We start from the raw sequence: 27,975 nt of genomic DNA, 5'->3' as shown, positions 1-27,975 counted from the left end.
TGAAAAGTCCCACGACAGGCTGTCTACAAGCTGGAGACTCTGAGATGCTGGTAGCATGGCCCAGTCCAAGTTCAAAAGCCTTAGCACCAGGGAAGCCAATTATGTAAGTCTCTGTCTGAGGCTGCAGTCCTGAGAACCTGGGGACAGGAAGAGGAGAGTGTCCCAGTTCCAGGAGAGAGAGGGGAAATCCTTTCCCTTCGTTTTTTGCTCTCTCTGGACCCCCAGCCAGTTGCATGGTGCCTGCCCACATTGAGGACAGATCTTCCTGACTCAGTGCAGCAACTCACACATCAGTCTCCTTGAAACACCCTCACAGACACACCCAGAAGTACTGTTTTGTCAGTTCTGTAGGTATTTCTTAATCCAGTCACGTCAACACCTAAAATTAACCGTCACAATGTGGTTAATCCAGATCAGCTGAGATTAACCCATGCCATGTAAGTCTCATAGTTTTAGCTAACACTAAAACTGTGGTTTAGGGGTATGATCCATTTTGAGCTAATTTAATTAATTAATTAATTAATTTTTTTTTTTGAGATGGAGTCTCGCTCTGTCGCCCAGGCTGGAGTGCAGTGGCCAGATCTCAGCTCACTGCAAGCTCTGCCTCCCAGGTTTACACCATTCTCCTGCCTCAGCCTCCCAAGTAGCTGGGACTACAGGCGCCCGCCACCTCACCCGACTAGTTTTTTGTATTTTTTAGTAGAGACGGGGTTTCACCGTGTTAGCCAGGATGGTCTCGATCTCCTGACCTCGTGATCCGCCCGTCTCGGCCTCCCAAAGTGCTGGGATTACAGGCTTGAGCCACCACACCCCGCCTAATTTTTTTTTTTTTTTAAGAGTTAGTGTCTTTCTCTGTCACCCAGGTTGGAGTACGGTGGCATGATCATAGCTCACTGTAACCTTCAACTCCTGGGCTCAAGGGATTTTCCTGCCTCAACCTCTCAAGTAGCTAGAACTACAGGTTTCTCAGGAGGTTGAGGTGGGAGGAGCCACCACACATGGCTAATTTTAAAACTTTTTGTAGAGATGGGATCTCACTATGTTGCCCAAGCTGGTCTCGAACTCCTGGCCTCAAGAAATTCTCCTTGCTTGGCCTCTGAATGCACTTTGAGTTTAATTTTGTGTACCTAATCGATTGATGTATATATTGACCTTGTATCTTCCAACCTGCTAAACACATTTGTGGAGACTTCAGGATTCCAGTGGTTTGGGACATGCTTGGACATTCCTTCCAAAGTAAAAGACAAGTGATTACATCTCATACCTCCCACCAACAAGAATAAAGCACAATGCTTATTTGGCTCCCTTGGGTTTAAAGGTAGCAAACCCCATGGGTGGGCATGCTGCTCTGGTCGCCTTATTGAGCTGTATGAAGGCTTTGGGCCCAGAGCTGGAAAGGGCTCTGTAGCAAGTTCAGGTTGTGGGTCAGCAACCCTGCTCCTTGCATCATGAGATCCAGCAGACCTTATTGTATACGAGGTATCTATGGTAGAAAAAGAGGGCATTTGGAGTTTACAGCAGGTTCCCATGGGAGAATCACAATACAGACACTTAGAGTTCTGGATCAAGACCACACTATCTGTAACTGATAATCATACATATACCACCCAAAAAACCAAACCCAACCAGAACAGCTCCCAGCATGCTACCAGGCCCTGATGGAGACAGAGCACCCAGCAAGAGACATCAAGCGACTCTGCAGCCAGAACCGCCCATCCTGAGCTGGGTTCGGCTAGAACCCAAGTTATAAAGTCAGTGGTGGGCCCAACAGCCCCATTCACAGTGCGATGGTGATGGTGCATTCCATTCCGGGCCAGAGCAAGGCCACATGGCAGCCAGGAGCTGCACAAGCAGGTGGCCCAGGCCCTATGTTGTCTGCAAAGGTTGCATCACGCCCCTGTCTCACTCAGCTCAGAACCGGGGTTGAGGTGGGAGTAAAGGGGCCAAACTTGGGTCATGGCTTGATAGGTGGGTGTAAGCCCCAAATGCTGTTGTGCTATAGCCTGCCATGGGACGGCCCTGAAAAACAGTGGTGGGGGAAAGTCCTCCCAATGGGCAGAAATTGTGACAGAGAACCCATCATTCACTATGTGGAAAGAAGCAGACTGAGGTTAAACATGAAACTGATGGGCAGGGGCTGACGGCTGGGCTGGTGATCAGGGGCCTAGAAGGAGAAAGACTGGGAGGTGTGGTGGGCTGAAAAACGCCCCCCTGCAAAGTGTGTCCATGTTCTCTTCCTGAAATCTGTGAATGTGACCTTATTTGTGTGATTCATTTAAGCATCCTCAGGTGAGGGTCATCCCGGATTATCTGGGTGGGCCCTGAATGCCATCATAAGTGTCCTTGTGTGAGAGAGAGGTAGTGTGAGATTAGACACACACAGTTGGAAGGTCACGTGATGGTGGGAGCAGACATTGGGGTGTACAGCCACAAGCCCAGGAACACCAGCAGCCACTATAGGCAAGGCATGGGTTCTACCCTAGAGGCTCTGGAGAAAGTGCAGCTTTGCTGACACCTTCACTTCAGAGTTCTGGACTCCAGGACCTGTGATAAAAAACTAGTCTCTTCTTTTTTTTTTTTTTTGAGACGGAGTCTTGCTGTGTCACCCAGGCTGGAGTGCAGTGGTGCGATCTCGGCTCACTGCAAGTTCCGCCTCTTGGGTTCATGCCATTCTCCTGCCTCAGCTTCCCCAGTAGCTGGGACTACAGGCGCCTGCCACCACGCCCGGCTAATTTTTTGTATTTTTAGTAGAGACAGGGTTTCACCATGTTAGCCAGGATAGTCTCGATCTCCTGACCTTGTGATCTGCCCACCTCAGCCTCCCAGAGCGCTGGGATTACAGACATGAGCCACCGCGCCCGGCCTAGTCTGTTCTTTTAAGTCACTAAGTTTGTGGTAATTTGTTACAACAGCCCAGGAAACTAATAAGAGAAGGCGAGGCAAGAGGAGGTCTTTGCAGAGGCCTGTGACAGAGCTGTGGAGTGGGCATGTGAGGGTCCATACGCAGTCTGCCTCTGTTGCAGTGCCCCAGCCTGCGACTGATGGGGTCAAGGAAGCTCCCAGCAAGGGCTTGCATTCATTCTCACGTCTCGCCTCTGCCTTGTGCAGTGTGCTGTGATCCTGCCCACCACCCATGGCTCACACTGCATGGGAACTAGCCGCCTCCTTTTTCAACCCTTGTTAAAAAAGAATTTGTCTGGGTGACATCTGTCCTCTCTCTCCTCTGATGTTTTATCTTCTCTGTCTGGTGTTGGGCCAAGTTTCTGCTGCCTACAGCTGAAACTGCTCACAATTTCTTTTTTTTTTTTTCTTTTCCAGGAGACCGGGAAATATTTTATTGACAACCAGGGACACAGCCATAAGAGAGGGAAGCACACAGGACTGCAAACTAACACCCAATAGCCAGCAAGCGCCCTCTGGGCCAGGAATACTGAATCCTGGGGTCCTCACAGTCTCCCACCAGTAGATGTACAATACTGGGCATCCAGGAGAGGGGGCAGTGGCTCTGGTGTCCTAGAGAGTGAGAGGATATATGATGCCTCATTATAAGCGACACGGTACGGAGGTAAAATGGAGGGTCCATCACTGCCTAAGACCACTTCCTCCTCTCAGAGCCAACACCAGGTGAAGGACTGAACCACTTAAAATCTTGTAATCAGCTGCTGTCTTCTCATCATTCATCTGTTTGCCACTGTAGATGAGCCTCTGCTGTTGTGGGGGGATTCCCTCTTTCTCTTCCACACGCTCCTTGATCCGCTCCACCTTGTCTGTAGGTTCAATGTCAATCTCAATCTCCTCTCCCGTCAGCGTCTTCACTTTAATTAGCATCTTCTTTCCAGTTTGGGGCTGCACACGGATACATTGCTGCTCCTACCGCTCCGGTCGCCGCCGCCGCTACTGCTCACAATTTCATATCATCCCTTCTGTAAGGCAGGGCTTCTAGAACAGACGCCCCAGAAGTTCTCACTCAGGGGTCTGCTCCCACTGGCACGGAGCTTCCTGTTGCAACTGCTCCGGCATCTTCTGCCAGGCACTGTTTTCTTTGAGCCGATGGAGTTCAACTTTGTACCTGTCTGCACTTTGTTTAGCTTCCTCAGGAGGGTCTTTTAACCTCTAAATTTTTGGCCTATACAAATTTTAATAAAATCTTGCAACTGGGGCCAGGCATGGTGGCTCGTACCTGTAATCCCAGCACTTCTGGAGGCCAAGGTGGGAGGATCGCTTGAACCCAGGAGCTCCAGACCAGCCTGGGCAACATAGTGAGACTCCCATCTCTAAAAAAATAAAAATAAAAAATAAAATTAGCCAGCTGTGGTGGTGTGCGCCTGTGGTCCCAGCTACTCAGGTGGCTGAGGTGGAAGGATTGTTTGAGCCTGGGAGGTCGAGACTGCAGTGAGCTATGACTGCACCACTGCACTCCATCCTGGGTGACAGAATGACACTCTGTCTTTAGAAAAAAAAAAAAAATCTTGCCATCAGCTCATAGATAATCAGCTTTCAAGTATATTTAAAAAATCAGCCAGGTGCAGTGGCTCACACGTGTAATCCCAGCGCTTTGGGAGGCTGAGGCAGATGGATCACTTGAGGCCAGGAGTTCAAGACCAACTTGGTCAAACATGGAGAAACCTTGTCTCTACTAAAAACACAAAAATTAGCTGGGTGTGATGGCACGTGCCTGTAATCCCATCTACTTGGGAGGCTGAGGCACGAGAATCACTTGAATCTGGGAGCTGGATGTTGCAGTGAGCCAGAATCGAGCCACTACACTCCAGCCTGGGTGATAGAGCAAGACTCTGTGTTAAAAAAAAACAAAAACAAACAAACAAAAAAAACCAGGCTGGGCACGGTAGCTCACACCTATAATCCCAGCACTTTGGGTGGCCAAGGCGGGTGGATCACGAGGTCAGGAGATAGAGACTATCCTGGCTAACATGGTGAAACCCCATCTCTACGAAAAATACAAAAAATTAGCTGGGCTTGGTGGTGAGTGCGTGTAGTCCCAGCTACTAGGGAGACTGAGGCAGGAGAATGGCTTGAACACAGGAGTCGGAGCTTGCAGTGAGCCGAGATTGCCCCACTGCACTCCAGCCTGGGTGACAGAGTGAGACTCCATCTCAAAAAAAAAAAAAAAAAAAAAAATTCTGTTCTCTTTTGGTCTTCAAAAAGCAAGCCGATTTTCCACTCATCTTTAAGCCCTGATGGTTCCTCCAAGACATTTTTGTTGTGTACCTTACTTCCTTGAAAGGTTTTGTTTTGGGTTTCTCTTCATTGTCTGATTAAACACTTAAACAATTTTCTTTTGCAATATATCTTCGGGCTGGGCGCGGTGGCTCAAGCCTATAATCCCAGCACTTTGGGAGGCCGAGACGGGCGGATCACAAGGTCAGGAGATCGAAATCATCCTGGCTAACTCGGTGAAACCCCGTCTCTACTAAAAAATACAAAAAACTAGCCGGGCGAGGTGGCGGGCGCCTGTAGTCCCAGCTACTCGGGAGGCTGAGGCAGGAGAATGGCGTGAACCCGGGAGGCGGAGCTTGCAGTGAGTTGAGATCTGGCCACTGCACTCCAGCCTGGGCGACAGAGCGACACTCCATCTCAAAAAAAAAAAAAAAAAAAAAAAAAAAATCTCTCTCTCTCTCTCTCTTCATCTGTCGTTCAGTTATGTGCTGTCTTCCTCCCCCACCCCACACAGGAAAGTGAACTCCCTAGAAGAAAATGGCTCCCCAAAATTATATGCTCCTAACTCCTCCTGACAAACAGACTGAGGTTTTCAGGCAGAGGGGCCACTAGACCTCCGTGAACGCTCAGGAAGCGCGGGGCCCTGCCGCTCTGCCCAGAGGGAACCTGGTGGGCGGCCTGCACCACCCCCTCATCCCACTCTAGTCCCTCGGGGCTTCCCATTCTAGACACCCTAGTGCCAGAGCGTTATAATCGCCAGGTCCTCCTGGGCCTTCATCCTCTCTGTCGTCTGTTATCCTGGCTGTCTTTTGGGCTCCATCTCTAGCTGTTTCGTGGGTTTCACGGAGAAAGTTTATGGTAGGGAGGATGGGAGCCCAGGAGTGTCCAGTGGGAGGCATGACTTTGGCCTTAGTGACATTGCCCGGAAACAGTGCGTTTGAAGCCGCTGAGACGTCTCTGCTCTCTGCAGGCTCCCCGCTCTCTGTGGTGCCCCAGGGGAGTGGCGAGAAGGGGCATCCGTCCTCTCCCTCTGCCCAGCCCAGGCCGAGGGGCCTTCACCAGAGCCTCAGCCCCGCCCCCTCCGACTGACTCACCCTGCCCCGCGCCCAGACGGCCAATCACTGGCTTAACTCCGAATGCTCCACCACCTCCACTGCTCCTGCTCTGGTCTGTCTCACCTGAACTACTGCAAAAGTCTAAAGAAGGGATCCTCTTGCTGCTGTTCTTCTACATTTAAAATCCACTCAAGCACTCTGACAGACACCTCAGTTTTGTGGACCACTTAGTAATGTGCCTGGCAATGGCTCTCAGAGGGGCACTGGGATCCAGATCTCCAGGGCTCACTCCAGGTCCATTGATTGCCTGGAATTCACCCTCAGGTCTAACCACATAGAATGAAACTCAGCCACGGCCATTTACTCCCCCACACTGCTCCTGGGAGCAGAGATTCTATGTTGAAGAACTGGAGGCAAAAACAGAGGCAGGAATGTTAGATTCTCCAGTGGGGGGTGGTGGGGAGGTGTCCAGACAGGCACAGGCTCCAGCAGGAGCTGGGAGCTGCGGCAGTAAGGGGATGTTGTTCCAGAGACACGTTGTAGCGAGTGGCCCTGGCAAAGCACTTACCCCTGATCTCAGCTGACCTCCAGGACAGAGCTGAGATGGATGGATGTTGGTCACCAAAGTTCAAAGGGACCCTCTTCCTCGAGGTCTCAAGCGGCACTAAATGAAAATGAGGGGCCACAGCATGAGCTCACTCATGACGCTGCACTTTGATACTCTTTGCGATTTTTTTTTTTTTTGAGACAGAATCTCGCTCTGTCGCCCAGGCTGGAGTGCAGTGGTGTGATCTTGGCTTACTGCAACCTCCACCTCCTGAGTTCAAGTGATTCTCTTGCCTCAGCCTCCTAAGTAGTTGGGATTACAGGCACATGCCACCACACCTGGCTAATTTTTGTATTTTTAGTAGAGATGGGTTCTCACCATGTTGGTCAGGCTGGTCTCGAAGTCCTGACCTCCGCACCCGTCCCTTTGCACATATTAACTCATTGAAAATACACAACTGACCCATCAGTGGGGAGGCTCTCTTATCATTACTCTATAGAAAAGCAAACTGGAAATGTAGAGAAGCCACGGCCAGCTTGCGACTCTGTCTCCATCCCCTTCGCCAGGATCCCAGCTGGCTCCTGCATCCACCTCACTGTTTTCAGCCTGGCTCTCAAACTCCTCCTCAGCATCCTTCCTTGCTGTGGGCAAAGCAGGAGCCTTGTCTTGGCTGACCACCATAGGGACTTCTTGAAAATATGAGATTTCTCCTTGGCGATGATGTTCAGGCCTGAAGCAGAGGGTGATCCCACAGGGGTGTCCCTGGGGAAGCTGGACTGCCGTGTGTCCGGAGCTGGACCCCAGGCATCTCCCCTGCGGGATAGGAGGCTGGGGCAGCAGGCATGCTCGGACATTACCCACTCAGTGCACTCTCTTCTCCACCCACGCACTTCCCACGAGTAGGGGAAGCCACACCACTATTGTTTGTCAGTCAGTGTGAGGGCCTATTGCTAGAAAAGGTGTGATTTTGCTCACCCCACACTGAGGGCACCGCAGTGCTAAGGCACAAAGTGACAAGATGCTCGCCTCTGTGGCTTCCCGAATGTGAGCTTGTACCCCAGCCAGCCATGAAGTCATGGGGAGTTGCTTCCTTCTGTTCCCTCCTGAGAGTCCTAGAAACCCTCACTCGGCTCCTGGGCACAATCTCACAGGTAACATCTGGTGCGAAGATGCCTGCACCACCAGCCATGTCCTCCTGGTGTCGTTTGCTGAGTGTCCAATCCGGCTCTTTCCTCCCTGGCTTTGACACAATCCTCTGTTGGAGATACAGTGTCTAGCTTTTAGCTTAAACTGAGTCTCCAGGCAAGCATGGCAGAAAAGCAAAACCATCTACCCCGAGGTGACCTGACGACCTGGTTAAATGATGACAGTAGCTGGCAACAGAAGAGTCGAGGGGAGAAGTAACCCCTCATGAGGTTCGACCCAGAGTGATTTGGTAGGGATTTCCCCAGGGGCACACAGCACAGCCAGGACATGGACATGGCCCCAGGCCTTCCCATTCCCTCTGGAAAGAGTACGATTTCTAGGGCATTTTATTAATATAACACTTTATTCATATCTTGTACATTTTGCATATACAAAATTAGCCTCTCAGCTTCACTTTTAGATTTTAGAACTTTTTCCACCCTGTGGGCTGCATAAACAGGTCAGCAGGTCAGCTCTTCGGTGAGTAGCAAGTAGAAAATGTGGAGCTAATTAAAGGTCAAGGACACCACGGTACCTGTTATTTTCAGGGCCTGTCTCATGTGGCTGCCATCTCGGGCAGTGAGGTGAGGGATCTGGCTGTCCGTGAAGCACCAAGATGGTTTGGGTGTAAAGTCATGCCGCCAGTCTTGGTGACTTCCTGAGTTTAGTGTCTGATCACAGGGAAGATGACATCACAAAGGCATGTCTGCAGAGGCTGGCCCCTTGGCCGAGTGAGGCAGGGACAAGACCAGGCACAGAGGAAGGGGAGGGCACATGAAACCCTCTGGTGTGTTTTTTCAGGGCATAACACAAAATAAAACCGCAACAAGCAGCAAGGAAACAGTTCACACCAAGGACGAGAGTGGAGTCTAGGGATGGGTCAGGGGATGCACTCACCTCCAAGGCTTGTGGGTTGCACCCTTGAGAGGCCACTCAGGCTCAGGCACACAGAGGTCACCTGAGGACATGACATGTCCTGCTTTCTATGCGGAGTCTTTCTATTAATTATTTATACCTTACCTTTATAACCTCTCTCACACACGATATCTTGTTTATTCTTTTTTTTCTTTCCCTTTTTGAGACAGGGTCTCACTCTATCATCCAGGCTGGAGTGCAGTGGCACCATCCCAACTCTCTGCAGCCTTGACTTCTTGAGCCCAAGTGATCCTCCCACCTCAGCCTCCAAAAGTGCTGGGATTACAGGCTTGAGCCACTACACCCACCCTCATTTATTCCTTTAAAGTGAGGAAAATGACCACATACCAAACTGGAATTGTAACAAAGCCTGCACAAGCCTAGAACACAGCCCTTGACCGCCCCAGCACAAACGTCCTGCAAAAACCTGGTTTGGGAAAAACTTACCTTTGGAGATAACGTAGGGACAAGGAACCAGCAAAGGATCATCCTGAAGACCCGGCCCACAGCAGAATGATGGGAACACAGGCAGGTGAGTCAGAGCACTGACCAGAAGTTGTGGCCACATGCTGCATGAACAGCAGGTGACACTGGCGGAGGGAGCAGCCATCACTGCAAACCGGAGGCATGCCTGAGAGTGCGGGGAGGCGGCAGGGCCTCTGGGGAGAGGGGATGCGGCCTGGCCAAGTTCCAGGTTGGAAAAGCCCAGTTCAGAAATGATTTCCTTGGGAGTAGGCTGCAGGGAACCCAGTGCCAGATATCTACTGAAAGATATCTTCCAAGCTCCTTACATGCAGAACCAGAACAGGAAGTCCTCACTTATTACCATTTTATTCTTGGGGCTCCACGCTCCTTAAAACATCAAATGAATAAGCAATGAACTGAACCAAAGTTTAAAACTATCTGCACAGAAATGCCACATTGCTGAATACTGCCAGGTTGAGGCATTCTGGCCAAAGCAGCAAAGTCACCTTCCGAAAACCTGCAAGGCTAGGAATGGGCCTCACTCAGGGAATCACCCAAGGCCTCTGGAAGCCAGTCCAGGTGCACAGCGATAATCTGGAAGGAAGTTCTAGCCACAGGGAAGGAAGGCAGTTCAGGTGTACAGTCACAAGGCTGCACTCGCTGGGGCTCTGGCCTACAGAGGCTCCCAGGGCAGGGAAGGCAGGAAGCACAGTGCTGTGGTGAATGGCAGAGAAGGCCTTCAATTCGCAGAAAGGAAGAAAGAAAAGAAAAGGATTAGCTGGGCCAGGCATGGTGGCTCATGCCTGTAATCCCAGCACTTTGGGAGGCTGAGGCTGGTGGATCGCTTGAGCCCAGGAGTTCCAGACCAACCTGGGCAAGACGGTGAGAACCCATCTCTACCAAAAAAACTCAAACAAAAATTAGACAAGTGTGGTGGTGTGCACCTGTGGTCCCAGCTATGCGGGAGGCTGAGGTGGGAGGATTTCTTGAGCCAGGGAGGTGGAGGCTTCAGTGAGCTGATTGCTTCACTGCACTCCAGCCTGGGTGACAGAGCGAAACCCTATCTCAAAAAAAGAAAAAAGAAAGAAAAGAGAAAACAAGAACGTGCAGAAATAGAAAGGAATAAGCAAAAAATCATCTAGACAAAGACAGGAGACAAGAAGTGCAGGGAAAATGACAGAAAACTGTCCACTCATCCGAAATACAGGTGGTGTCCCTGTACCAAGACAGACTGTGACCTCCATGCTCCAGGGCCAGCTACCGGCAGGCTCTGAATGAGGAGGAGTTTTCAGAGAAGAACATCTCAAAATGGAAATATTTCAAAGACCAAGCAGTGTAAAAGCATCTCCAGGAAGACTTGGGCTTCAGACCCCTACTGAAGGGGTCCCAGGCCCAGGCTTCCCCTGGTGGGGGGGTGGGGGTCTCTGAGGCAGTACTTTGTCACCTTTTCATGGAAATATCACGGTCCTAGAATAGAATCTGGGCTTGAAGAGGGGCCTCCCCTGGCCTCCAGGGGATGGAGCACTTTAGTGTAAATGTAATTTTTTCAAGAATTGTTTTGTTTTGTGTTATTTTAACGCTCCCCAAGGCAATCTGCTTGCACACTCCAGTGCGGGCAGCATTCATCCTAGCAGTTCTACCAAAGGGATCCGGGTCTGAGGACTCGTAGTTCATTCTGGCGCTCCTGCTGGGGCCTGACAAAGGCACAGCACCGGCATCCCAGGCAGCCTCAGGATGGAGCTGTGAGGACGCGGGATCCCCAAAGGTTAATGAAGTTCTCTCACGACCTCCACAGCGAGGACATTCTCTATCAGGAGAACCAGCCCTGGATAACTCCCTGTGCTGTCCTAGTTCTGAGCACTTGGTGCTTTAACTCATTCAATGCCTACAACCACTAGTTTTGAAAAAGTGAGAGGAGCAGGGACGTGGAGTCGCTTGTCCAAGATTGCACAGTTAGCATGTGGCCAACCCAGCGTCTGAAATCAGGCACTGTGAGTCAACGTCCAGCCCCATCCTCTGGCTCCCGGGACTTCTGTCACTTGTGCTCTCTGGGGTCCACTTCCTCATGCTGCCACCTCTGCCAGTCTCCCTAGGTGACGGGCAGGGTCAGTGTAGCCTGTGCTCAGCCTGAACCCAGGCTCTTCTCTACCAAAGCAGATTGAGGGGGGTAGGGGTGGCGAGCGAGTTGATGCCAGATGTGTGTTCATGGTGGTGCAGGGGGTTCAGCTCAGGCGCTGCTGGGTGGGCAGCAGACGCAGGCTCATCCCTGTCTGCCTCGCAGAGGGCAGCCCTGCCCCCGAGGTCACAGAGGTGGTCCTGCCTTCTGACACTGTGCCCTTCTTGCTGTTTCTGTGAACTCTCACTCGGCTTTCTCTGGCTGGCTCTGCTTTCACGCTGTTCTTTCCAGAACGCTTGGCTGACGATCAGCAGGGCAGGAGGTGGGAGTGCTCAGGGCCAGTGGGGCTGCCAGTGAAGTCCAGCTTCTTCTGTCCTGAGTCACCTTCAGCCCCAAGCCATCCCCTGCCTCTGTGGCCCACAGCCCCCAGCCCCTCCTCAGCCCCCTCCTGCCTGCTCCCGGAGGTGTGCACGCCTGTCCTTGTGTTGTCTCAATGCCCTGGGATGCCCTAGCTAAGGCAGGTTTTCTGTCCTCCTTCCAGAGCACTTCCAGGCTAGCAAAATGGCATGGACATCCTTTCCCCAGGATGAGCCTGTCCTGTGCACCATCTGCCTAACCCCTACTGAACGCTGGCCTGTCCAAGCACGTGGCCCAGCTGCCCTGAGTGTTGTCATTGTGATGGGTAGACATCCTCATCGCCAGGAACTGGGCAGTCTGGCAGTGAACTGATTCCGTGTCCAAGCCTCTGACTGTCTCCCCATTGGACCTGGCCAGCAGCTCGTGGCTCAGTAAAAACTTCCTCCCCACCAGTTGCCAGGCTGCCAGCCGCCGGTCTGATCCTGGGAGGCACCAGGTCTGATCTGTGCTGCCTCCTCTAGAGTCTGAGGGGCCCATTAGCAGTCCTCAGAAACAAGTCTACCTCGAGGACCAGTCTCTACTTGAGGCCTATGGAGCCTGGTTTGTGAAATCGCGTTGATGCTGGTGTGCAAGGTAGGTGTATTCAAAATTGTGTGTGCAGGTGACAAAGTGCATTTTCTGAGAGAGCCAATTTGTTCAGCTCTCCAAGGGTCCGTGACCCCGGGGGCATTAAGAGGCATCTATTGGAAGAGACTCATCCTGCTCTGGAAGGCCTAAGACAGACTCTTTCTGGGTCCCATTTTGCTCCCATTCTCAAAGGGCAGCGTCTGTGGGGAGCCTCAGGCCTGGGCTGGGGATGAGGGGTGTGGGAGGCAGGCCAGGGCCCCATGGTCTTCTGGGGCTCACTTAGGGACCTGCATGAATCACCGAATGCCCCCTACTGTAGCTTCAAGGCTCCGTGAGGGGCACTGCTGTGGGTCGGGGTGGGGGCGCTGTCAGTGAGGGGCAGGTCTGTGCCTGCTGTGTTCCTGGGATAGCCAAGACGGCATGGACTGGGGCTGGTCCCGCGTGTGATTTACCCTCAAAGTGGCTGAAGCAGGGAAGCATGCTGAACAGAGCACCTGTCCCTTGTTCAGTTTTCTATGGAACTCACCCAGGTTTGCTTGGTTGCAATCTCTTGTTCCTGGGCAACTGGACTCAACCATTAGGTGATTTTTTTAGAGCAGAAACAACAACAGGCCAAGCATCTGAAATGGAAGTCTCTCTGTCTTGATGTTCCTAAGCAGTGCCGGGGCTCTGGCAGGAACTGCTCTTTGCACTGGGCTGTCACTGAGCCTGGAAGGTGGCAGGGAACCGGTGGAGCCCAGGTGGAGGCGGCCTCACTCTCACAGGCCTTACAGGACCCTACCGCTTTCTTTTGCTTTAGACCTACCTGATGACTGGGATGCTGCAGATGAGCTGGGGTGGTGGCAACCCTGTAGTCTGAGCTACTCAGGAGGCTGAGGTGAGAAGGTCACTTGAGTCCAGGAGTTTGAGGTTGCAGTGAGCTAGAGTTGTACATGAGTTTTTTGTAGAGACAGGTTCTTGTTGTGTTTCCCAGGCTGGTCTGGAACTTCTGACCTCAAGCTCAGCCTCCCAAAGCACTGGGATTATGGGCGTGAGCCACCATGCCCAGCCCAGTGTTTGATTTATTATTTTTTTTTGAGAGTCTCACTCTGTCATCCAGGCTGGAGTGCTGTGACTCAATCCCGGCTCACTGCAACCTCCGCCTCCCAGGTTCAAGTGATTTTCGTCTCGTGCCTCAGCCTCCCGAATAGCTGGGATTATAGGTGCGCATCACCACACCTGGCTAATGTTTATATTTTAGTAGAGGCAGAGTTTCACCATGTTGGCCAGGGTGGTCTCGAACTCCTGACCTCAAGTGATCTGTCTGCCTCGGTCTCCCAAAGTTCTGGGATTATAGGCGTGAGCCACCGCGCCTGGCCCAGTGTTTGATTTAAAATGCTGTTGTGCAGGTGCTGCCCTGCAAATGATCCCAAAATGATCATCCAGCAAGGGGAGCAGAGGAACTGCATGGGGGCTGAAACGCCCGCCCTGTACGGCACTCAGCTGTGGGGAACTGCACGGATCGTCCCCTCACCAGCACTGTCCTCTGACCACGGGGGGCACCAAGGTCGAGCCCATGGCTCAGCATCCGCACCAGTGGCCATAGCTTTGGGGCCACCTTCCCAGCACAGCCCTGCTTTCTAGGAGACAACTTCATCGTTCATTCCAGCAACTGCCAGAAAGGCCCATCAACTCTTCGGTAGAAAACAGAAATAAGTTTAACCCTAGGGCTCTCTGAACCCTCACCTTGCTGTGTTTGCCACTTCTAAATTCCTGTATTGTGACCCTTACTCTAATCCTAACCAGCCCCACATTGAAAGACCCTAAACCAGACTTCATAGTCTGCCAGACAGCTCAGCCCTACCCTTCTGCCACCATGCGGCAGAGAAGCGTCTGCCTTTTCAGGTCCATCCTACAGAGAAAGAAGGAGAGCAGGGGAGAGAGGGAGGAGCAAGGAGAAAGAAAGAAGAAAAAGGGAATAAAAGGAAAAGAAAGAAGGAAACAAAAATAAACAACAGTAGGTCTTTCTCTCTCTCTCTCTCTCTCTCTCTCTCTCTCTCTGTCTCTTTCTTTCTTTCTTGATGGAGTCTCGCTCTGTGGTCCAGGCTGGAGTCCAGTGGTGCAGTTTCGGCTCCCTACAACGTCTGCCTCCCTGGTTCCAGCAATTCTTCTGCCTCAGCCTCCCCAGTAGCTGGGATTGCAGGTGCCCACCACCATGCCCAGTTAATTTTTGTATTTTTTTAAGAAACTTGGTTTCACCATGTTGACCAGGCTGGTCTTGAACTTCTGAACTCAGGTGATCCACCCACCTCGGCCTCCCAAAGTGCTGGGATTACAGGCTTGAGCCACCATGCCCAGCCAATAGCAATATTTCTTTTTCCTTTTTAGATACAGAGTCTTGCTATGTCACTCAGGCAGAAGTGCAATGGCGGGATCATAGCTCACTGCAGCCTCGAACTCAAGTGATTCTCCCACCTCAGCCCCCAAGCAGGAGTAGCTGGGACCACAGGTACAAGTCACCACACCTGGCAAATTTTTGTATTTTTTGTAGAGACCAGGTCTCACTGTGTTGCCCAGGCTGGTCTCAAACTCCTGGCCTCAAGTGATCCTCCCACCTCTACCTCCGAAAGTGCTGGGATTACAGGTGTGAGCCACTGCGCCCCGTTGACAGTAGGTATTTCAGATGAGTTCTATGATTGTTTTTCTATGTATGATGTAAGCAAAGTAAAGAAGTAAAAAATAATCACCTAATATAAAACCGTTTGGAGGAATTAAAATTTATTTTTTCTTGTCCTTTCCAGTGTCTGTTAACACAACAAATAATTTTAAATAATCGAAGAGCTCATAAGCAAATCTTTATGTTTCTCAAACTTTAAAAAGAAATAAAGATGGGAAAATCCTGAAGCCACATCCAGCAGAGGAGAATGGACTGTACTCGTGTCTGTGCTGGTTTGGAAGGGATCATGTCATCCCTAAGGTTAATTTGAGAACAAAATCAAGATTTCAATGAAAGCTGTTCCTCTACTCTGAATGTCTCCTTTCCATGTTGACATTGGAGCATTGGGGTTTATGTAAGGAGCATTTCCTAAAGTTAATATCTGAAGGAAATTAATGAGATCATCTCAATATCTAAACATGTAGCATCACCATTTTCAGTGTGGCAATTTCCACATCAGGTCTATGTGGTGAACATCTGAGAGAAACCTGAAAGGCCACAGAGTGAAACATCTAATGTGGCTCTATGTTGGGAATTTAGGCGACTGCCACTGTTTTCCACCTTCTAGTTTGTTTGTTTTTTCTAATTTCTATAATCAACAAGTATTATGTAACAGACGCTAAAAAGGAAAATGAGAAGGAAACGGCAAAGGCCATCAACAGACAGCTCAGAGCTAGAAATGTGCATTTAGGCCTGGCGAGGGCTTAGCCTGTGATCCCAGCACCTGGGGAGGCTGAGGCGAGAGGATCGCTTGAGCCCAGGAGTTCAAGATCAGCCTGGGCAATATAGTGAGACCCCATCTCTACAAAAATATTGAAAAATTAGCCAAGCATGGTGGTGCATGCCTCTGGTCCCGGCTACTTGGGAGGCTGAGGCAGGAGGATCACTTGAGCCCAGGAGGCAGAGGTTACAGTGAGCTGAGATCGCACCACTGGACTCTAGCCTGGGCATCAGAGCAAAAAAAAAAAAAAAAAAAAAAAGGCCAGGCACGGTGACAGGTGCCTATAATTCCAGCTACTCAGGAGGCTGAGGCAGGGGAATTGCTTGAACTTGGGAGATGGAGGTTGCAGTGAGCCAAGATCATGCCACTGCACTCCAGCGTGGGTGAGAGAGTGAGACTCTGTCTCAAAAAAAAAAGGAAAAAAAAAAGAAAAAGAAAATACCGAAGTTCTCTTTTTTCAGTTCTCAGAGGAATGGGTGTCTCTTTACATAATACCCAGGCTAAGATACAGCGCTGTGAGCCTGCTCATCATAAGTATACATGAAACCTTCCCAGTGAGGCAGAGCACATACAGGGGTGAGAGACAAAGGGAGGGGCTTGAGATTTTGTAAAATTCTTTTTGTGGCAGAAAAGAAATAGACAACTGTTAAATTTATGAAACAAATACAAGTAAATAAATGTAAGTGTGGATCTTAAGGACAACCACCATAAAAATAAACAGAGTGCATTGCTGCTGGGCGCAGTAGCTCACGCCTGTAATCCCAGCACTTCGGGAGGCTGAGGCAGTGGATCGCTTGAGGTCAGGAGTTCGAGACCAGCTGGCCAACATGGCAAAACCCTGTCTCTACTGAAAATACAAAAATTAGTGGGGTATGATGGCACATACCTGTAATCCCAGCTACTCGGGAAGCTGAGGCACAGGAATCGCTTGAACCCAGGAGATGGAGGTGGCAGTGAGCCAAGATGATGCCATTGCACTCCAGCTTGGGTGACAGAGCAAGGCGCTGTCTCAAAAAACTCCAAAAAACAAAAAACCAGATTACAGTGCTTTTAAAGCACCACAAAAAGCCCTCAAAGCATGATCTATCTGGTGGATGCATGAAAGAAAAACAAAGAGACAAAACCTCTTTGCAAACTACATTTATAAGGGAACTTCCTTTTCTTGTTAAGGGTTATCTACCAAGATCTGCAACTGCCACATTTAAGACTTTAGGAGCATCCCCTTCAAAATCAAGTAGGAGATCAGATGTGTACATCACTGTGCCATAGTTAGCTGAGGTTTGCAGGTGTTGTAATCATGTATGGAGAACAACTACCAAATGAAACAGCTGTCTCCTGCATTTTTCTCTGGCATACCACGAGACTGCCCCTTCCTCGGGGCCCCCTGCCCCTGTGGGCATGCCCAGGCTGGCTTTAGGAAAGGAGGTGGGACACACTCAATGCTGTGGTTGTTCCCACAGCAGGAAAGTGTTTGTTTCCACCTCTGCATCCTAGGGGAATCCTAGAGGCAGCACGAGAGGCAGAAAGACAAGCTCCAAATGTCAGCTTTTCTATTTTTAATATGTGTTTAATACCCTTGGTGTCAGTACATAAATAGCATGCGTGTGTGTATCACACATTCTTCCTCTCTCCATGCATGTGCAAACACACTCCTTGACCAAAAAAGTGCGAAACGGAATTGGAAAAGTGTCCACTCATGACACTGCATGTTGTGGGCCTTTCCCTCTCTCAGGTTTTGCGTCACAGAGATTACTGGGAAACCACATGCACTGCTTGGGTCGGGAGGACGGGACCTTTGGATTCCATCCCATCCACGCAGTGAGCACACAGCCATGTGAAAGAGCCCTATTGTCAGTGAGCATATTGCTAAGAAAGAAGTGTTAACAGGCGAATTTATCATCCAAGCATAATTATTTGAGTAAACAAAATGTTAATCCATCAGGCCAATTGTGAGACTGAGATGTACAATTGCTAAAGAATTATTAAGCCACATGTGACACATAAACGTGAAAAAAAGATTGGAGTAGAACTTGGGAATGTCATAATTTCTAACTCAAAGATTAGTTCTCAATTGAAAAAATAAGAGGGAATGTAAGAGTTAAACAGAAAGCAGAGTTTCCATTGTCAACTCTGTCCACCATGTGCATTTTAAACACATAGATGCCCAGGGTCACACCCGGAGACGTCAGTGCAGGACAAGGAACTGGGCTGGGGAGTAGATGTCTCATGGTCTTTCCATTGAAAATAGTGACACAAAGCTGACATTTCCTTTCCTCTCCAGAATCAGATCTGAAGAGTGTGACAATCTCCACGTGCACAAGGGGAGGTGTGCTGAGTAGGGCAGGGGAGGGCAGGTTCAGAATGGGCTGCAGGAAGAGGGGCATCCTGCCCCCCAAATTAAAACACTTCTCTTGCAAGCTCAGGAATGGGTGCAGCTGCCTTCTCTGAGAGGAAGAAATCATTTGCAATTAAAAAAAATATGCCACAGCATGGACACCCCTTTAAAAGGTCATGCTAAGTGACAGAAGCCAAACGCAAAAGGCCACATATGATCTGATCCCATTTGCATCAAGTGCTGAGAGAAGGACATCCACAGAGACAGAAAGTGGTGTGGGGATGGGGTCGGGGGCTGATGGAAGTGCCTGAAAACTGGATTGTGGTAAGCGTTGCTCAACTGCATATACTAGCTAAAAATTACTGATTTACACCTAAAATGGATGAATTCTTTTTTGAGACAGAGTTTCACTCTTGTTGCCCAGGCTGGAGTGCAATGGCGCTATCTCAGCTCACTGAAACCTCCACCTCCTGGGTTCAAGTGATTCTCCTGCCTCAGCCTCCCGAGTAGCTGGGATTACAGGCATGTGCCACCACACCCAGTTAATTTTGCATTTTTAGTAGAGATGGGGTTTCACCATGTTGGCCAGGCTGGTCTTGAACTCCTAACCTCAGGTAATCCACCCGCCTCGGCCTCCCAAAGTACTGGGATTACAGGCGTGAGCCACCATGCCTGGCCAAAAATGGAGGAATTTTATGCGGGAGAGAGGTGCAGAAACCCCCTCCCAGGAGCAGGTCAGGCGCAGGTGAGAGGCCCCAGCGTGGCTGGCAGGGCCAGTGGGGAGGCTCCGTGGCCTAGCAGCTAGGTCTGCGTGGGGTTCTGCTGCCCCTTGACAGACCTTTCAGAAGCCTCAGCCTTGTCATCGCCATAAGCTAGGGTGATGGCACTGCAGGCTGGCAGGCTACACTGGAGATGCAGTCCTCCAGGTGGGGAATGGAATGATACCCCACCCTCAACCAGGAGCAGAGGGCCCTGTCTGGGGGCTCCTAGTGTGGCCCCAGAGTGCCCAGGGGCCACATAATCCAGCAGCATGTGGAACCCATATGCACACTCAGCTTCCCTAGTGACAAGTGAAGCCAGCTGGACTTTCTGGGTGAGTGGGTACTTGGAGAACTTTTATATCTAGCTAGAGGATTGCAAATGTGCCAATCAGCACTCTGTGTCTAGCTAAAGGATTGTAAATGCACCAATCAGCACTCTGTAAAATGGACCAATCTGCACTCTGTAAAATGGACCAATCAGCAGGATGTGGACCGGGACAAATAAGGGAATAAAAGCGGGCCACCGGCCTCCCCCCTTCCCCCTTCCGCCTCAGCCTCCAGAGTAGCTGGGGCCACAGGCATGTGCCACACCTGGCTAATATTTTTGCTGCTGTTGTAGAAATGTTGCTGTTGTAGGAATTGACTCTCCCTTTGTTGCCCAGACTGGTCTCAAATCCCTGGTCTCAAGTGATCGTCCACCTCAGCCTCCCAAAGTGCTGGGATTACAGGTGTGAGCCACTACACCCAGCCATAAAACAGTTATTAACCAGACATTTCACATCCTTTTTTTTTCTTACAAATTATTCAAAATCCAGTGTGTATTTTACCCTCACAGCACATTTCCATTTGGGCCAGCTGTGTTTCAAATGTCCATCAGTTGCCTGTGGCTCCTGGTCACGGTAGTGGGCAGTTGTGGGGGTTCAGTCAGGCTGGTGGGAAAAATTTTAGTTATAATAGCCACAAACCCTCTTGAAAGACCTGAGAGTTTGCATAACTTCAGTAATAAATCTGACTGAAGGCAGCCTAGGCCCCTTACCTTTAGTTAAATAAATTAAGAGTAGAAACAAAGGAGTGTAGGGAGTTTATCTAACAAACTTGTTTAATCATGTGGTCTTAAGACTAACCTTTGTTCTACCAAGGGTGCTTAATTGTTTTCTACTTGGGAGGTCTGCAGTGTCAATTACCCTCTAGTGGTGTTGACTCAAACCTTTGTCAATTAATCTTTACTGAATAAATGCGAGTCTCGCTAGCTGTTCTGGTAGCAATGGCAACTGTTTACAGCACTCTGTAAGCGGCCCAGAGGCTCAGCTGGACTGGCAAAGCAGAGTATCTGTGTATCAGTGTACTTTATTCATCCATAGTTGGGTCAGGGTCTGCAGGACAGACCCCCACAGCAGGTGAAGGAAGGTGAAAAAGGAACCACGTGGTCAGTGAGTAATCAGTAAGTCATTGGTGCCCACTGGGGATTTCCAAGTTTTGGGGAGATTGTTCATGCTGAGATTTCATCATGGGACAACAGTTAGCTCAACAGAAACAGTATATAAAAGTGTTGAAACAGTTGCTTAAGGCTAGCAGACCATCAGTTTCACAGGCTCAATTAAGGGACTTAATGCAAACTGTTGAATCCCAAAGCCCATGGTTCCCTGAAAAAGGCACACTAAACATGAAGCTCTGGGAACAAGTGGGGAGAAATATTTACTTATTTATCTGAGATGGAGTTTCACTCTTGTTGCCCAGGCTGGAGTGCAATGGCACGACCTCGGCTCACCACAACCTCCACCTCCCGGGTTCAAGCAATTCTCCTGCCTCACCCTCCCAAGTAGCTGGGATTACAGGCATGCGCTACCATACCCAGCTAATTTTGTACTTTTAATAGAGAGGGGGTTTCTCCATATTGGTCAGGCTGGTCTCCAACTCCCGACCTCCGGTGATCCGCCCACCTCAGCCTCCCACAGTGCTGGGATTATAGGCATGGGCCACCCCGCCCGGCCTGTGGGGAGAAATCTTAAACAACATTATGCACAAGGGCAACAGGTCCCAGTAACAGCTTTAACGCTATGGGCTTTAATTAGAGCAACCCTGGGGCCATTATACATGCAAGAGCCTAAAAGGGGAAGGAGGAGGAACCGTCACCCGCCTTATCGCCTTCTGTTTCCTCAGCCCCAATATCACCGGGGCAAAATAGCAAAGAGGTTCCTCCAATAGTAGGAAAAAAGACAAGAAACATGCTCCAGCTATGGGACCCTGTCGTAGGCAAGCGGCATTAGAAGGGGGGCCCTTAGCTTACCCCTAATGCAAGACCCGCAAGGCAATCAGGTACATAAAGGGTTAAGAAAAGGCATCAGAGGCCCGAACCGCGGGGTGGCGGAGCAAGCAAGCAGTAAGTAGAAGGGAAAGCACCGCGGGGAGGAAGTTCGGAAAACCTAAGCCCGCAAGTGCTCCCAGGAACTCTGCATGGAGGGCTGCACCTGCAACAAAGAACCAGACCCAAGGCGCAGAAGTTAGCCTGTTAGGGCGGGGCAGGAGGCACGCGAGAGAGTCCGCCCAGCCGGCAGCGGCCGGGGGGAGGACGTCGCACAGGCGAAAAGCGGCACAGAAAAAAGGGGCGCCTTTGCAAGCGCAACGCTGTGGCTGCCCCAGGACCCGCCTGCTCAGCTCTCCAGCTCCGCAGGCGGCGCAGGGCAAAATTTTTGAGTGCTCCTTGTAGAGGAGCGACATCACAAAGTATAATTCTATGCTAAGATTTAAGTATAATTTAAGAATTTGAAAAACCTGTTTCTGATAATGGCCACTGTTCTCTTTCTCGTACCCCTAGCGTGACTCTCCAAAGCCAATTTAAGCAAAACAGTAACCTCTAAAGGGAGAGAAATTACAAAAGTCCCATGAGTTAGTTAAGGAGCAATTAAAATCAAGCTCTGCTCCCTAGTGAAAAAAAATTTCCTGATTGCAAGATTATTCATTTTATGGATAATATTCTAACAGCCCTTAAAATTCATCCATTTTCATCATTCCCAAAAAGTCTAGTAAATATTTTACCTACAAAAATAGTTCATTCCCCCATACCTGATGCTTTAACACTGTTTACTGATGGGTCTAGTAAACACAGAAAAGTGGCAGTCTAGTGGAGACCACACAATTCACTCACTAAGTCTGTTTACTAGCAGAGAGCTGAGATTAGGGCTCTGATACTGGCCTTAGAAACTTTTTCAACTCAGCCCATCAATATAGTTAGTAATTCTGCTTACTTTGTGTGTTTTCTACAGAACCTTGAGACTGCACTAATTAAGTCTACTCTGGAGCCAGCCCTGTGTGCTCTTTATCTTTGACTTCAGCAATTGCTAAATCAAGGTATACATCCTATTTTTATTACACACATTCAAGCCCACAGCTCACTGCCTGGCCCATTGGTTTATGGCAATGAACAAGCAGACCTTCAGGTTATGACATCACTGCTTGATCAAGCCCCTAATCACATCAATTTTTCAACCAAAATTGGACAAACTTATCTAAACAATTTCAACTTACACGGAGACTAGCTAAACAAATTATCCTACAATGCCCAGATTGCCAGCTCACAGGCACGTCCCCTCCTTCAACAGTTGTTAACCCTAGAGGACTAGAACCTAATCAGTTATAGCAAACAGATGTTACATACATCCCTAAATTTAAAAAACTAAGATATGTGCATGTGTCCATTGATACTAACTCTCATTTAATTAGTGCACATGCTCTGCTTAGAGAGTACACTCGATATGTCATTAAACATCTTTTAACTTTTGCATTTATAAGACAACCTGCAAAAATTAAGACTGATAATGGTCCGGCTTATGCCAGCTCACGATTTCAACAATTTTGTCACACGTGGAATATCCAACATTCCACAGGCATCCCATATAACCCCCAAAGACAAGCAATAGTAGAATGGGCACACTCTACTGTTAAAAATACGCTCAAAGGCCGGGCGCGGTGGCTCAAGCCTGTAATCCCAGCACTTTGGGAGGCCGAGACGGGCGGATCAGGAGGTCAGGAGTTCGAGACCATCCTGGCTAACACGGTGAAACCCCGTCTCTACTAAAAAATACAAAAAACTAGCCGGGCGAGGTGGCGGGCGCCTGTAGTCCCGGCTACTCGGGAGGCTGAGGCAGGAGAATGGCGTAAAAACCCGGGAGGCAGAGCTTGCAGTGAGCTGAGACCCGGCCACTGCACTCCAGCCTGGGCGACACAGCGAGACTCCGTCTCAAAAAAAAAAAAAAAAAAAAAAAAAAAAAATACGCTCAAAAAACAAAAGGGGAGTATGGGTAAAGACCCTGCAACACTATTGGCACAAGCCTTATTTACCCCTAATTTTTAAAATTTAGATGACAAATTTCAATCAGCTGTAGAAAAGCACTTTGCTAAAACCTCTCAAGGCATAAAACCTGCAGTTTTATGGAAAGATGTGAACAGTAATAAATGGTGTGGTCCAAATGAATTATTATCATGGGGAAGAGGGTATGTTTGTGTCCACACCCCCTCAGGTCCTCTTTGGATTCCAGCATGATGCATCAAACCATACCATGGTGTAGCTAGGACCGAATCCGGTACCAGAAATAAAGGAGTTAACCCTGCGAGACCCACAGCCCCGGACAATGTGGCTTCCGCAGATGACATGAGGCCCACATGTTACCTCGGGGATGCTGAAGAGGACAACTCAGGAGGCTGAACGAATCCTGCTCTGGACGCAAACACCATTTACTCCAGATAATTTGTTTCTTGCTATGTTTTCTGTTGTACACTGCAACTCATATAAGGTATTAATCCTTTTTATGCTCTCGCTTTGTCTGTAACCTGTTCCTGCTACTACACTGTACTGGGCTCATATCTTAGACCCAACTTTCTTTTGCCCTGTCACCTGGGCAGACACTCCCTTCCCAGCCTATAATAACGTGACTGCTTGGTTAGGAGGAATAGATTTACCCCCAGTGAGGTCCCGCAATAGTGGCACACATTGGACTAAGGTGCCAGATAACACTACATATCACTTCACTATCCTCCCACTGTATGTAAGTTATAAAGGATCTAACCCTTACTGTGTACCTGCCCAAAAACAAGTATGGCTACATCATGGTAAAGGAAATGCCTTAGCATTCTTAGCTGCAGGAAGCCTCAAGCTGGGCAATGCAATCAATACCACTTTCCCAAACATTCCGTCCTGTGCTAAAGAACAAAGCCAGGAAAGTAATGGATTCCACTTTAGCTGGGAGGTCTGTCACGGGAGACAAGCCCATAGCCTGCAGTTAGGCAATTATAACATCTTAGACTGGAGCCCCCATGGCCGATTGTAGGGCAGCCTTACTAATGTCTTCATCCATCATAGCATCAATCACAGTTTCATAGCCACGTCTCGTTCCCCTATAATTTGGGCCGATGGGGGGATGGGATATCCCAGACCTTAAGTGAAGTCCATGCCACCCCAAGGAATCTTACGGCGCCTGGGACATCTTAGCACCTCCCTTAACACCTGGCATGGGACATGTCATAATTCCAGTCACAACTATACCATAACCTTTATTCATAATCACACTGATCAGTGCCTGATTTGCTCTACCCATCCATATGTTTTCCTTATGAGAACTAACATTTCCATTACACCTCAAAACTCCACGTTTGTGACCCGGGTGCAGGGACAGTCTTGGTTTGCCTCATGTTTCACCACAATATATCTAATTTAAAAATTACTAGTGTCATGATATTAAGGAGACAATCTGAGGCATTCCTACTAGTCAATCTGACACACAGTTAGCAAGGTTCCTCTGTCTTTGCCACCTTAGAACGTACCTTGTCCCATGTCAGACACAAAAGATTCATAGTTACACTTATGGCTTTTATAGTTTCAGTCATAGTCATCCTGGCAACTGCTCGCGTTGCTGTTGCATCTATTACTGAGTCACTATAAACAGCTGCCTTTGTAGATAATCTGGCCAAAAATGTGTCTAATGAACTTCTCTTACAGCAAGGTATAGATCAAAAAATTCTTGCACGTGTGCAAGCCCACGAGGCTGCTTTAGAATATGGGGGGGGGGGTGCGACAAGATGCACTGGCATTCCGACAGCAATTAAACTCTGACTGGGAGCATAAACATATCTGTGTCACTTCTCTACCATGGAATCAATCTATACCTAGTTGGGATGAGATGAAACAACACCTCTGGGGGAACCTTTCGTGACAATTTAACAGCAGACGTAAAGCAACTTAAAACAAAAATTTTAGAATCCCTTCACACCATAGGTCTACACACCCAACAAATAGCCATATGGAAGGGTATGTAAAATCATCTCTCCTGGTTAGATCCCTGCTCCTGGGGGTCACTCTTTGACTGGCACTGAATGTTGCTAATTGTACTCATGATTGTTTTATGTTATTTGCTAATTCTAGGATGCAAAGCTGGAATAAGAGCAATGACTGCCATGCCTGACAAACCTGTTGCTGCACACATCTGCGCTCTCCAATGCAAAAGACCTGATGCAGAAAATAAAAAAGTGGGGGGATATGGGGGTTCAGTCAGGCTGGTGGGAAAAATTTTAGTTATAATAGCCACAAACCTTCTTGGAAGGCCTGAGAGTTTGCAGAACTTTGGTAATAAATCTGACTGAAGGCAGCCTAATCCCCTTACCTTTAGTTAAATAAATTAGAGTAGAAACAAAGGAGTGTAGGGAGTTTATCTAACTAATTTGTTTAATCACGTGGTCTTAAGACTAACCTTTGTTCTACTGAGGGTGCTTAATTGCTTTCTACTTGGGAGGTCCACAATGTCAATTACACAATGTCAAGTGTAGAAAAATTGGATGTTTCAAAAAAGAACACCGCCAGACCTCTGGGCAGAAGGGAGCTTATAGCACAATTCCCCTCTCAAAAGAAAAAACACCAGGACTTTGCCCTCATTGCAATAAAGGAAATCATTGGGCTAATCAATGCCACTCAAAATTTCATCAAAATAGCACGGGAAGCGAAAAGGGGACCTGGACCCAGGCACTTCAAACTATGAGGGCATTCCCTGTCCAGGCCACAACTGTGTTTCAGGGGTGGGTTTCCAGAGGCACATTGATTCCCTCTCCTCAGGAACACCTGGAAACGCAGGATTAGATCTCCTAGAGAAAAAATTATGTTAATTGAAAGAAACAAACTCGCTAAGATTCCCGTTGGTATTTGGGGGCCTTTGCTAACAATATACATGGGACTGATTTTGGTAAAGGCTGTCTTAACTTACAGGTCCAGGAGTTATTTTATTTTATTTTTTTTGAGACAGAGTCTCGCTCTGTCGCCCGGGCTGGAGTGCAGTGGCCGGATCTCAGCTCACTGCAAGCTCCGCCTCCCGGGTTCACGCCATTCTCCTGCCTCAGCCTCCCGAGTAGCTGGGACTACAGGCGCCCACCACCGCGCCCGGCTAATTTTTTGTATTTTTTAGTAGAGACGGGGTTTCACCGTGTTAGCCAGGATGGTCTCGATCTCCTGACCTCGTGATCCGCCCGTCTCAGCCTCCCAAAGTGCTGGGATTACAGGCTTGAGCCACCGCGCCCGGCCAGGTCCAGGAGTTATTGATTTTGATTGTGAAGGAGAAATTCAGGTAGTGGTAATGTCACAAGATCTTTGGGTTTTTGAACCAGGAAAGTGTATTGCTCAGTTGTTGCTTATTTCCTGTAAATTGTACTCTTCTCTAAGTAAGAAGAAGTGAGGAGGTCAGGGATTGGGGAGGTACATTTAGGAGAGAAATTTATCACAACCCATAGCATCTCATAGACCCAATTGTGCAGTGTAGATTTAAGAAAGGAAGTTTTGTGGGCTTATGGATACAGGAGCAAGAGACTGGTCTCTTGTGGTAATAGATCTTGAGGATTGTTTATGAGAAGGATAAACCTCCATTTGCTTTTTCTGTGTCTTCTGTTAATCAGAAAGAGCCTGTCTTTCGTTATCAGTGGAAAGTTTTACCCCGTGGCAATTGGCTAAAGAGGCAGAAGCGGAGTTACAGATGCTTCAGCAATGGCATGCCTCCTGGCTACAGCCACAAAAACCTTTGCTTTTGTAGATTTACTAATGTGGGGTAGAGAGTATGCTTGTGTTTTTGCAGGAGATGAACAAACCGTGTGGGTGCCCTCAAGATGTATGCGATCATGGAAAGGGAGACTGGAGGGACCCATGGATTCCAACTACAGGCCTGGTTCTCCCAGTACGAGCCATGAGCCAGTTGAATCTGAATGCGAAAACAGAACGAGGTCTGACTGGAGTCATGCTGACACCAACCCCCATGACATGGGGACAGATCAAGAAAACCACACAGGAAGCTGAGAAACTGCTGGAGCATCAGGGTTTTTTACCTTGTGCTGGAACTCAGAGGTACAATCGATGCTTAATGGACCAGTGCTTTCTGACTGAGCTCCTCTCTACCCTGAATACAAGAGAACCTAATAGGCAGGAGTATCTTCACCCCTGTTCAGCATGAAGAAGTTGCAGAATATGGACATTCATCTTTCTGCAACCCTTAGGATTAAGGGTCCTCTTGTAAAAGGGAAGAGGGAAATATGTAAGAAGCATTCAAACCAGAGTGACTCCATTTTGAATAAGGGCTAAGAAAAATGAAGCTGGATCACCAACTGGCAATTAAGGGCTGCACACTCTGCAATTGCCTTGCTCAATTAATTTAAAAAGAAAAAGAAGGAGCTGTTGGAGGCCGCACAAATGTTTCTTATGATTAGGCATAATTGAAGCCTGTTAGTAACAATATGAACCTGTGATCAATTAAGCACCTGACCAATCATTACCTCCTCCTTCTTGCTCTTGTTACCCAATAAATACGAAGTGCTGTAAAAGCTCAGGCCGCTGCCTTTGCTTAGTATAAGCAGAGAGCCCTTCTCTTCTTCTCTCTTCTTCTTCCCCATGCTAGCCTTTCCTTAATATAGTTACTTTTGTCTTTTGTTATCATTTCTACATTGGTCTTGTAATGTCGGTCTCAAACAGTAACAGTAGTAACTGCTGTAATGACA

At 48.8% G+C, this 27,975-nt stretch overlaps 1 long non-coding RNA gene and 1 pseudogene across 5 annotated transcripts; one reads left to right on the top strand and one right to left on the bottom strand.

Moving 5' to 3' along the window:
• Positions 1-8,658, bottom strand: LOC105486609 (ubiquitin-like protein NEDD8 pseudogene; annotated as a pseudogene).
• Positions 8,499-27,800, top strand: LOC105486610 (uncharacterized). 5 transcript variants are annotated; one of them, XR_011607984.1, is made up of 4 exons: positions 8,499-8,752; positions 9,051-9,412; positions 22,221-22,305; positions 23,493-27,800. It is a non-coding gene; the product is annotated as an uncharacterized lncRNA (long non-coding RNA). The 5 variants fall into 5 exon arrangements; XR_011607982.1 differs by having other exon boundaries at positions 23,446-27,800; XR_011607983.1 differs by lacking the exons at positions 8,499-8,752; positions 9,051-9,412 and adding an exon at positions 12,193-12,451.
• The last annotated feature ends 175 nt before the right edge of the window (positions 27,801-27,975 follow it).

This window comes from Macaca nemestrina, chromosome 9, assembly GCF_043159975.1.
Source record: "Macaca nemestrina isolate mMacNem1 chromosome 9, mMacNem.hap1, whole genome shotgun sequence".
Classification (NCBI taxonomy): Eukaryota; Metazoa; Chordata; class Mammalia; order Primates; family Cercopithecidae; genus Macaca; species Macaca nemestrina.
This window is presented reverse-complemented; position numbering and strand designations above follow the sequence as displayed.